The sequence below is a fragment of the Coturnix japonica genome, chromosome 4, assembly GCF_001577835.2.
Source record: "Coturnix japonica isolate 7356 chromosome 4, Coturnix japonica 2.1, whole genome shotgun sequence".
In the NCBI taxonomy this organism is placed as follows: domain Eukaryota; kingdom Metazoa; phylum Chordata; class Aves; order Galliformes; family Phasianidae; genus Coturnix; species Coturnix japonica.
In genome coordinates, this window is record NC_029519.1 from 46810267 (window position 1) to 46822534 (window position 12268).

General features: G+C 36.6%; 1 long non-coding RNA gene across 2 annotated transcripts in view; it reads left to right on the forward strand.

Moving 5' to 3' along the window:
• The window catches only part of LOC107313573, an 80183-nt gene that overhangs the window by 62660 nt on the left and 5255 nt on the right, over positions 1 to 12268 (forward strand). For both annotated transcript variants that reach the window (XR_001555066.2, XR_001555067.2), the window contains one exon: positions 1603 to 1691. This is a non-coding gene — a long non-coding RNA (uncharacterized LOC107313573). The remainder of the gene's footprint in view (positions 1 to 1602; positions 1692 to 12268) is intronic.

Below are 12268 nucleotides of genomic sequence, written 5' to 3' on the forward strand. Positions count from 1 at the left end.
CAGATCATTGCACTGTAGATCTATTTTTACAAAACCCAAACACATTTATAGTATTTGTTCCTTTGAAGCATTTTGAGGGACCATTTCTTTCTTCCTTATCTGCATAATTGACATCTTCATTCAACTTCAACCAGCTGTTGTGTGAATTTGTAATCGTTTTATTTCTTTCGGGGGAAGGCTTAGTCTTTTGAACTCCAGGAATAATTATTATTGCAAAGTTGTTTTCCTTTTCCAAAGGGACAGCTTTGGGGTCACCACTGCTTCCAGTCTCTCTAGGAAGGAGAACAATGACAGCGTTGTTGGTGCTGGAATGCCATCCCATCTATGTGGGCTGGTGCTTTCTGTGTTGGACTCTGCAAGTGAATTGCACCACATCAAAAGGCTTTAAACTAGCACTTCACTGCTTGCAAATGTCTGGAAGCTAATTTTAAATCCTCTGGGACTGAGAAGCTTTTTTACATCCTCATGTGTAGTTATACATCTAGGATCATAAGGTGACTTATTTATAAAAATAAACAACAGTTTTACAGTTATATACTCTTCTCATTAAATTGAATTTTAATGTGCATATTTTACAGTTTTCATCTGATCACCAAACTGAATAAGCATCATGGCTTTCATGAGGGGAATCTGCAGGGAAAAAAAAAAAAAAAGAAATGAGTGATGCAGTTGGCAGTAATCATAATCCTACTCACTAGAGAAAGGACTTTTGGTGAATTTATCTGTGTTCAAAACAGATACCATACCAGCTACTAGGAGGAAAATTAGCTCCATCCCAGCTAAAAATAGGGCAACCTAATCAGTCCAGATGACTCTATAAGCCTGATAATTAGCAAGAAATGTGTAATTTTAATATAAAAGATTTGAATGTTCCAAAGCTTGAGTTGTAATCTTGAGATACATAGTCCTTTAAAATAATGTGTATAAGTTGCAATTGTAGAAATACTCTTATTAACTGAATAAAATAAAGTACAGATAAAAAAAAGGAATCACGTCATCACACAGGGAAAGATTTAACATCACAAGAACACTGTCTTTACCTAATGATACAAAGAGAGGAAGAATGTATGCTTGTTAGAATCCTGAAATTTCACTTGCTTTCTTGTGCTCCTTGTTGGCATTCACTGAAGAACAATGTTGACTGGAGAAGCATTGAGTTTCACCCTTAGTGTCTACCACAGCTCCAGTCACCAGTGGGTGAACTTGGGCAGAGTAACTGAAGAGAAATATCATCTTCTGTTCTTCAACAGCCTGTAAACACCCTATGAACTTGGGGGAAAATAAAATCTGGCTTTATACAATTCTTTAATACAATCCTGAGAATTAAGTGACTACCAGTACAAGCTGCTTTGTAGCATAAATGAAAATGAAAAGTAAAGACCATGAGGTCACCACCAACAAGATAGCCAACAGCTCATTAGCAAGAAGGGTTCTTACGAGTTCATAATATGCAGACACAAAAGTTAAAATCTGAAAGAGCCTGCATTTAGCATAGTTTCTTTCTAAAAAGGATTTAAACCATTAAGTGATCTTACTTTTGGAATACTGCTGAACATCACTTAAAGAAAGCTTTATTTGATTCTTGATCTTCTTATCTTTCAGTGTACTGCCTGAAGCCTCTTACATTTTTCTTAAGCTAAAATAATGTTGGTTTTCCTCAAAGGACCAGAGTAAAATGCATTTAGTGCCAGGTAAGTATGCACACACACAATTATGAATGCTATAGAAATTCTTTCACTTCATTTATTTATTTTTAGGCCAAAAGCTCACCATGTACACTTGCAGTGTTTTCATCTCTGCCCTGAAAAATGACCTCCATTGCTCTCTTCTGAGCCCTAAGACCTAGAATTCCACCTGACTGACTAAACTCTCCCTTGGGCTAACTGGCATAGGGTTTAGGAGAGAAAGTAAATGATTGCTATTTCTGCTTTTCCATCTGAATTTATCCATAAGTGTGTGGATTTTTTTTCTGCTTCAAATCTAGAAGTTTTGAGAAACTCATGATTAATTTTGTGTCAGATAGCAGATATTAGTGAGTAATTGCATAATACAATACCTATTTATCGTCTGAAATTGAAAAATTCCAAAAGTAAGATTTAAAAAAAAAAAAAAGAAAAAAGAAAAAAAATCAAATCTTTTCCAAAAGTATCTTTTGGGAACAAAAAATATATATATATTGATTTATTAGAAAATTGAAATGCTCATCCTCTTGAAGATTTCTACGTACTTGTGTCTTTGTTTTAATATAAAGGGATTAAAATGTGAAGGCATATTTTGGTAGCATGTTAGCATGGCAGTATATTTATGCCACTTCTAATGCCTTTCCACAAACAAATGCTGTCAGCCATTGTTAAAGAGAGTTTGGTAGATTTTTGTAAATTTTTTTTTTCTTTTAATTTTTTGGTTGGGAGAGGGTCTCTTAATTTGGCTTTCTTAGTTTTCCCACCCCACTATGTTGGATTTAGTTGGATAGTCAAAAACCATTTAATATGGGTCTATGTAATGGATGAAAGCTACCACTGAGTGTCAATAGGGATTTCCATGATGTGGAGAAGAGTACCAGTTATCAATCAGTCTGCAACACTGGAAAATAGTTTCATGATTTTCTCATTGGAATAGCAGATAAAATCAGAACTTGTGAAGCACACAAATGCTCGCATCCCTGGCAATGTCTTTAAGAGATATGAACAATGCATATGATAACATGGTGGGCCAAAGGAATGGCTGAAAATCAGCATAAGAGAAAACACTGTAAGGAGCAATGAAAGGTCACCAAAACCACATGATTCCTTGTGCTCCACAGCTGTATACAGAATACATAAACAGTCCTCTAAAAACTAATTAAATTCAGAAGTGTATTTTCAAGAACATCGTTTCCAGACAGAGACTGAGACATTGCTCTTATTCATTAGCACCCAGTGCAGACTCATATATTTGGTTTCCTCTGGGTTTATAGGCCAGAGGATTTCTCTGCTATTTCCAGGCACAGATGGTTCTATTCTCCCCTTGGTCTGTTTACCTGACAATCACAGTTGGTGAAAGAAAGTCTAGTCATATGCAAATTCTACCCAGGCCAAAGAGAATACGAAGTTGCTGGGAGCCTGATCTGCAAAGGGTTCTTAGCAAGGGAATCTTTATGCCCTGCACTCTCTGGGGCTGTTCTCTTGTTATTTATATGAGGATCCCCCTCTTGCTTCAGTTTGTGTATAGAGGAAAGCTGCTGGTGTTCGGATTCATCTTCCTCCTTGTAGCATGACTTCAGCTGTTTTTCTGAAAGTCTTGTCCATAACAGCTTCTTGGAGAGCATTATAACTCCCCCAATTACACATCTCCTCTTCATAGCAATGATAATAACTACAATCGGACTTTGATGCCCTGCTGTGCAAAACATAGTAGGCCTGATATCTACAGACCAATAAATAAATAAATAAATATTTATCTCAGAACCATATGCAAGTAAAGGAAAAAAAAAAAAAGAAAAAAGATACTAACTTCCCAGAAAAATACATGAGCATTCCCTGACCCAGACTGTGGATTTGTGAGAGACAATTGGCCAGTGCTGGATGACAGGGTTGCTCTGGATGCTTACATGGTCAAACCTGGTGCTTTGGTGGGAACAGAGTACATTTTCAGATTGTCTGCCTGGTCTTGCTCTCCTTGCAGACCACAGTAGAACTTTGCATCTTTTTTAATAGTGAGAGGATGAGCACTGTGTGACCATGTTCCTAACTAATGAGCTATTCCTAATTGGACCTCTATCAAAATTGCCAAAGTCAATTTATCTTCAGAGACATATCCTTCAACATCTGGTTTACTAACACAAGAAGGTCAGCTCTGAAATTCAGAGTAAATGCAGTTCAAAATATTTTGTAATGTTAAGAGTATCTAAGACATAAGATTAAATTTAGAAATTATCTGTTTTTAATATTTTGTTACAAGAAGGAAGGAAAAATAGATTATGACTGAGATCCACTACTGTTCCTCCACTACAAAAAACCTAAATATTCTTCAATAGAAAAACAATAAATTATGGAAGAACACAGGTTTCTCTGCTGTATGGGAAATTGGTAATCACAGCCTGAACCTCTGATTAATCAGCTGAGACTAGTGTCAGGTCAGCTGTGGGAGCACAGGTGAGAGTAATTTAGCTGTGCTCCCAGAAGGGGTGGAGCTTGACTCCACCTCCTCTAGACCTCATTTAAGAGCTGACCGCCACTAAGATTGCTTCCTGGTGGAGATTGCCTCAGCATTTCCTAGTGAAGACATCCATATTGGTGAGTTTTTTCTTATAAATAACCTTTGGAATATCTGTTATCATCTTTGTATCACTCCACCTTACACTCTGCACACTGGTAGAAAAGAAATATTTGTAATCAAAATTATAGTTATTCCAAGTCCATAAGGTCCAGGACTGAGACAGAAACCTAGCAGTATGGCAGTTTATTTTCTAGATAGCTTCTATGTTTGCTTTTCCTGTTCTGAGGTCTTTAGGATCCTATATACTTTTGTGGTGTCCTCACACTAGGAGACTAAAACAGGAGTGTCTGATTTTTCTTATCAATTCACCAGTGACTGACACTCAAAGTATACTTGTGTGGCACAGTATTGTAGTATTAGATTGCTCATGGGGTGGTTTGAATCCTTATTCTTTCCTATCTAACTAGATCCTCTGTCTGTAAGCAGGTAAAGCCTAAGCAATCCAGACTTTTAATAAAAACTTGGATTGTAAGTAGGTGGAAAGTGGGAAAGAAGGACTAAACCTATCTTAAGTCTAATACCTCACAAGCTATCAAATTATCTAGAGTCCCACTGATGTATATGAGATATGTTCTAAGGAAAAAAAAAAAAATTAAAGAAGAACAAAGAGGGTCACCCACTAAGGTTGATTTTTGTAACCATTGTATAAGATTTCTGTTTGAGACTGAAAGTGCATTTAACAGTCATGGTCTGTCAGTGACCTTATATTTAAGAGCAGAGAAGTAATATGGGATTGTTGGTAACACGCTATTTTACAGGACATCAATAACCATGTGTAAGAAATTACCATAGAATTACAAAGTTATTACATGGCTATTTGTGGCTTTGCCAAATTCAATGTTACTTGATCATCCTTAGATTAATGGGGTGTTGATCGGGTTTGGCCATTTACCTCCATTCTAGGTCATAAACCTGATGTTAGCGGAACCAAGTTCCCAGTCTAGAAGTCATAACATTTTAAATCTCTTTCCCTCTGCAATAATAGGTTGCTGTTGGGAGATATGATAGGCCCTGTTCCAAGTAAGAAAATCACAAATTGCTCTGATTCTTAAATGCAGAGATAGTTTCAGGTATCTACTTTCAAACAGACCTGATCAATACCTCTACAATAAATGCATGTTATCTTATATTCCCTACAGTCTGTAGACAAATTCTCAGGATGGGAAAATGCCTATTTCCAAACACTATTTATTTGCTTTCATTTAGAGAACACTGCTTGTCACTACCCTATTCTGTCCTTTAAGGAGCTAAAGTTCATTTAACACATAACTTTTGCAAAGATATTATTCTTGCAAAAAGAAAAAAAAAATTGGACTTTAAGGATTTTATGCTGCCATACATATACATATGTTTGCACCTGTGTATTTCTCACTCATATATACCTATGTCCAGCACATACACATGCATATGCACAGATATGTCTTTATGGTATTTAACATTTGTTCATTGATGGTATAAGAAACAATACGCAAGCCAGAGATTTAGACCTGTGCAATTCCATTGTCTCTTCAGGTTTTGTTTTGCGTTTTTAAAGAAAGGTTAAGCTGTGGACCTGAGGCTTTGGCAGTGAGGGTAGACATAATCTGCAGTTTAAGCACTGAAGGCAACAGACTGCTCCTTCCTGGCCTTCTTGTTCCAGTCTTTCTTCAAAACCTCAAACAAAATCAGAGCAGGTTGAACCCGAGTTCAAGACTGTTTAATTTATTTTACACTGTTATCCATCACAGCCCTTAACTGACCCCCTCTAAACAGAAGACAAAAACCAAGAAATGTCACCATCTTCCATTTGAAGAGTTTAAAGGAAAATGACAGACTTTAGGTTAGATACAAAGTTGAAATTCCTATGTGCTTAGGTTGGCTTTATTGGTATACCTCACAGCACCAATAAAAAATAGAACAATTTCTAAGAAACAACCACAATTCTAGAAGAGCTTGACCTTTCCTTTCACCTCATAGAGTAATAAGTGAAAATGTTGTGGTCGTGGTGCCTTAGGCTCATTTTTTGCTCACTTTACAAAGTTATAAATGACTATAATGCACAGTCTGGGTCATATGCAGAGAAGTCGTCCCCATATGCTAGCCAGCAAGGGTCATCCCATACCTTATATAACCCTTGTTATGGTCTGACACATGAGAGAATCATTTTCTATTTAATCAAACATGAGCTGTGAAAGAACAGGCAAGAGATTTTTTTTCTCTGAAAACACTTTCCAGAAGAGCAGCAAGGATTCAGAAATGTGTGCATAGTCTTCTCTGCTTTTAGTCAGCTCTGCCACTGGTTCCCTCTGCCATCTTGAACAAACTAATTTCTCAGTATCTTTCCCAAATGCAATAATGCTTCCCCTCTCTATATCAGTGAGGGAGCTAATCTGCTAATGTCTGTAAGTCACTTCAGGCCCTCAGATGAAAAGTTCTCTTCACACTCAGATTACTACACTCAGGGCTGAAAATAATCATTGATATTCTCTGTATATACTGTTTATAATTTAAAATACAAACAAAAAAGCCATTTTCCTTCTTGAAATGTAGAGCTCTGTGCTAATTGAACATTCTTCCCTGCCTCTACAATCTGTAATGCTGTCAAAATGATGGTCACTTTTCATATTGATGTGGATGCAATTGACAATTTCTCTTCCCTGTGTCTATAACTAAATAAAAGGAGCAGAGCCTTATATAATACCCCACAGTCTCTTTGCCTTCCCACAGCACTGTACCCTTCTCTGCTGGAAGGGGCTCTGAGAAGGCAGGGCTCTGGCAGGGCTGTTCATGTAAGCCCTGGTGTACTTTATAACAAAGTACACCATCCTCCTGCAAGGGAGGTGTCTGTCAGCAAATCTGGCATCTCACTGCCAAATGACCTGCTGGTGTGTTGCTGCAGACTATTTCAGGAAACAGCTCTTTCCTAGAAGTGTTAATATTGGCACCCTATACCTGATTCCTTCTTGTCTTTTAGCAAATTATTTCTCTTTTATTTCACCAAATTCATCCTCAGTGGAAATTAGAAACACATATTGCCATACTCTTGAAAATTCCTGAATAAACCAAAAGCTAGGTGATTTGTATTTATAACAGCATCATCCATCACTCCTTGAGCTCTACAGCCCTAATTCTTTGCTTCTCTTCCATCTGAAAGTAACCTTGGGGATTAACTGCAGGTTATAAAATCACTCCACATATGTTACTGGTGATATTAGGAACATGGTGATTTTACTTACTTAGGCTTGACATACTGTGTTATCTGAGAAGTACTGTTGCCAGATATGGAATATTTCTGCCTCTGATTTGTATTGTGCAGAACTTAAGATAGTAACACTGAGGAAGGTGGGCAGATTTGACACCCACCCCCCACACTCCTCCAAACTGTTAAATTATTTCAGTTTTGAAACAGCAGACCTTGAAAAGTTAAGACATTGCTTACTGGAGCCACTTGCATAGATGGCAGAATAATTTGAATGTGGTTTAGGCAAATTTAAAACCCATGTGCAAAACCTGTTTGATGTTTGCATCCCAAGAAAACAAGAATAAATCCTGCAATAGAATGTTAGCTTGATAATTAATGACAAGATACAGGAATTAAAAAAAAAAAATGCAGAAAGAAGAGAAATAGACTAATTTACTGCCTAGTGGCTGGAATCCATGCCCATTGTAGGGTATTTGAAATTAGATGATCTTTTAGGTCTTCTCCAGCTCTAACCATTTTGTGATTCTACAATGCTCTAGTTACACAAAAACATTTTCTTGGAGTTCAGGTTATTAAAAAAATTTTAGAAGTCAAGCTGAGCTGTAAGTTGTTAAAATATAAAACTAATGTTCTAGTGCCTCTTAATTTGCCTTAACTTCCAAAGAGAAAAGAGAGAGAAGAGAAAAAAAATGTTTGAGAAGTAAGTAGCAAGAGTAACACATGCTTAAGACTTTTTATGAGAATGAACGCATTGAGTATGAGACAGGAGAGATGATAGAAATGATAGTATGGGAAAAATATGGCGTGACTGGATGCAGAATTGAACATGGAGAAACTTGAATCAGAGGAACATGATAATATCCTTCAAGCCTGTAGGGTTTGTTTTGTTTTTGATGACATCACACAGTGTTGCTCAGCTTCATTAAAAAAGGCCGCATTTGCATGCAGAAAATTTGTTCAAAGACCAATTACATGAGTCACCTTAGAGGAAAAACTTAGGATTGTTAAGCTGATTCCTGTTTTGCCATCAGTGAGTTCTGAATTTTCTCTACACTAAAAAAGTTGCTCCTTGGAAGCAAAAATACACACATCACAATTACTATGGAACAGAAGAATTGTAGAATGGCTTGGGTTATAAGGAATCTTAAAGATCACCTTGTTCCAAATCCCACTTCCACTAGATCAGGTTACTCAAAAACCTCATTCAGTCTGGCTTTGCACACCTTCAAGGATTAGGCATTCACAGCTTCTCTTGGCGGTCTGTTCCTGTGCTTTACCACACACACACAGTGAAGAACGTCCTTCTAATGTCTAATCTAAATCTACCCTCTTTTAGTTTTAAGACATTATTCTTTGACCTACGCTTTCTGAGAGAGAGTCGCTCCCTCCATCTTTTCTGTAGACTTCCTTTAGGTACTGGGAGGCCACTGTAAGGTTTCTCCAGAGTCTCTCCAAATTTCTCAAAAGAAAAATCACTCACTCTTGCAGAAGGGAGCTGCTTTTTCAGAGAAGGTGCCCCAGCCTCGTTTAACACCTTGAGAGTGGAGGAAATTCATCATATATGTACTTTTGCTGTACCTGTGATTCACACCCGAAGCAACAGCTTTGTCAGTCTCAAGCATTCTGCTGCTTTTATGAGACTGACTGCATTTCTTTCTATTTTCTTTATTCTAAAACAAACCAAAAAAAAAACTACAATAGTTACATTTGCTTTTATGATATCTTTAATTAGGACTTTCTTGCTGTAACCCATATAACAAGTGGAGGTCTGTTGTAGTGCGGTTTCTCCACCCCCTCATCTCCTGCCACATTGAGAAATGTGTGTTTAAGAAAGCATGTGCCTGCTTACTGACCACCTCAGATTTGAGGAAAGAGGGAGGTTCACAGGTGCTGTGCTGACACTTGTCTTTCCATGCACTCACGGGTCTTTCCACCAACCACAAAAATGGTGCTTTCTGATTCACTGAAGACTCTAAAATGGCTTCAAAATGTCTTGACAGACTCTAAGTTACCTTCAGTGATAACTAACTGTGCATTTGGTATTTTATTAGAATTAGGATGCCAATTTGCATAGTCCATTATAGTCTCAATTTTATGCTATTCCCTGTTCTCCAAGATAAGCTTCAAATGGAAAAGTAATTAAAAATATGATGTCATGCTCTGTAAGGCAAAAGTGGAACAAACATGAAAAAAACATGATGAAATTAAATGAGAATTATTATCTATTACAAAATTTCATATAGCAATATATATATTTACCTGTGAAAATATGTATATGTGTTGGATCTTGAGCACCATGTGAAAGAAAGAGGGAAATATCTAAAAAAAATAAAAATAAAAAAAATCCCAGGCATATTTTATGTAGATTACAGTAATAAAATCTCAACTTCTGCAAACATCAGAATCAATGTTAATGTAGGGGTCTGACCTAAAATTCACTGGAGTCTAGGGAGAGATTTGTCCTGAGTTCAATGGGCTTTGGATTAGGTCCTGCAAGAACAGCCAAACCCTGCAAAAATTTGTTCTGCCAAGTTCAAAACCAGATCTTTGAATACAAATAAAACTGAACCTCAATATCATCTCTACTTGAACCTAAACCCAAAAATTTATTGCTTTGGGTAGAAAGAGCTGAGATTTCACAATACCTAAAAAGCGCCAGTTCTCACATTTCAACAGAAATAAGGAGACTGGGTGGAGCTTTTCTGGTTCCATCTTTTTACTTTTCTGAGACATACTGAAGATAAGACTTCTCATGCTTTGGTGGAACTTGCTTTCTGTTCCCATGTGAAACTGGGTTGGAACTTCTACCACAATTACAGTTCACAGAGAGGGAGAGAGATGAAAAATGCATCCTTCTTTTATTTGGTTTCCTCAGAGATTATAGATATAAATTCAATGCCCAAAAAGAAGGGAAACTTTTTTTTTTTACCCTCTCCACAACTTTTTGGATCGCATCTCCCCCTACGCGAAAGTCAGTTTAATATTTTTGGGAAAAGGTGGAGGCTGGAGAGTTGTGGCAGTATTTCATATATTCACAGTCCTGTGACTTTAATTGCTCTCTTTTTTTAAAAAAAATTAATTTTATTTTTATTTATTTATTTAACCTCACAGCATTTCCCTATACCAATCACTAATCACTGCAAAAGCATTAAATCCTCCATTTAGTCCCCCGGCTCTGCAGAATATTCTTAGTGTCCTCAGGGGAGCAGCAGTAGTCATCACAACTCTACAGGTATTCACTCAGTGAGTGCTTTCTATCTGCTTCATACTAGGCTGTTGAGTACAGCCCTCGGGCTGAACTGGTACAAAATCATATAGATGTTGTCTGGTATAGCTAGCCATCCAGATGCAGGATTATTTACATATCACAGCAATGTCTGATAACGTGGGTTTGGAGATCCTGTGGGAATGGCTTGTCTTTCTTTCCATCACTGCTGGCTTAGATGAGTATTAAAGCGTAATGGATACCAGCATGCCTTGCATTACATGAGGCAGAGTTTTCTAAACATCTTTTCTCGTGGTATTCTTCTGCCAATAATACTTTAATTGAAATTAAATAGCATTATGAGAGCACAGTAACTTGGCTCACTGTACTGCACAAACATTTTTGTTTAGATGAGACGAAGGAACAGTGATTGTACTTTCGCGAGTCAGAGTTAATTCTCAGCATCATCTATCTTTTGCTTATAAATGAAGACTGAAAAAAAATGGTTGCTGACTTTTTGTTCTGAAGAGACACAGATATGGAAGCTTTTCTTCCAGCATTAACAATGTCCACCACTGTACTGTCAAAACATGTATAACCAGAATTATATCTGTGTAACTGACAAAGCGATATTGTGATTTTCTTTGATAATTTAAACACAAGGTAATAATGGAAAAAAGAAACAATTTTTTCCTATCCCTTCCATTTCCTTATTACTAATAGTTAAAATTCATATTTCGGAATAATTCAGCATAAATTTCTTAAAAAGTTAAGGAACAAAAGAGAATGTGCTATATATGATGCTCATATACTTTTTGGTAGCAGAAATATCTCAGGAGGTGGCAAAGCAGGTTAGATTCTGTGACAAAAATGAACTGTCATTACTACTAAAAATATTTTTGCTGACTTCAGAAACATATATAAAAATAATTCTCACAAAGGCTCTCTTAATTATGTGTAATATTGTAGCCCTCAATCCCACCATAATACCTTGGTTTAACATTCAGAATCTCTACAATTTTCCAGTTTAATAGATGTATAAAAATGCGTATACAGACATAGTTTTGCTGTTTTAAATACAGGCCACAATTAATTTCTTTTGGTTGAAGCACATATTATTTTAATTAAATCAATAGTGAATATAATGCTTCTTTCAAGCTAACATGAACAAGCATCTCCACATACATTGAATTCATAGACTTACTTCACTAAGTTCAGAAGAATTCCATGATCAATTTACCAGGTCTGGTGTAACACAAAGCATACAGTTACTGGCTAATGGGCTTCAGAACATATGACAACTAATGAATTTGTTGTCTGCTTCTTCCACTCTTATTTGCCAGCTAAATTATCCTATCCATCAGGTATATCTTCATTAAAACTGAATAACTGCTGATTAACCAATCAATTATTTTCATTGAGTAAAAGGGGAGTAGAAGGGCCATTGAGGACTTCTGTTCCAAAATTATTATTTATTTATTTTTATCTCTCCACAAATACATGGTTAATTTCACCCACAGCTACTTGTTACCGTTTCAAAAGCAGAACCCGGTCACTACATTTAAGCCAAGACAAGTGGAAATAAAGAGGAAAAAATAACACTGTGGAGCTAATAAAACACACTA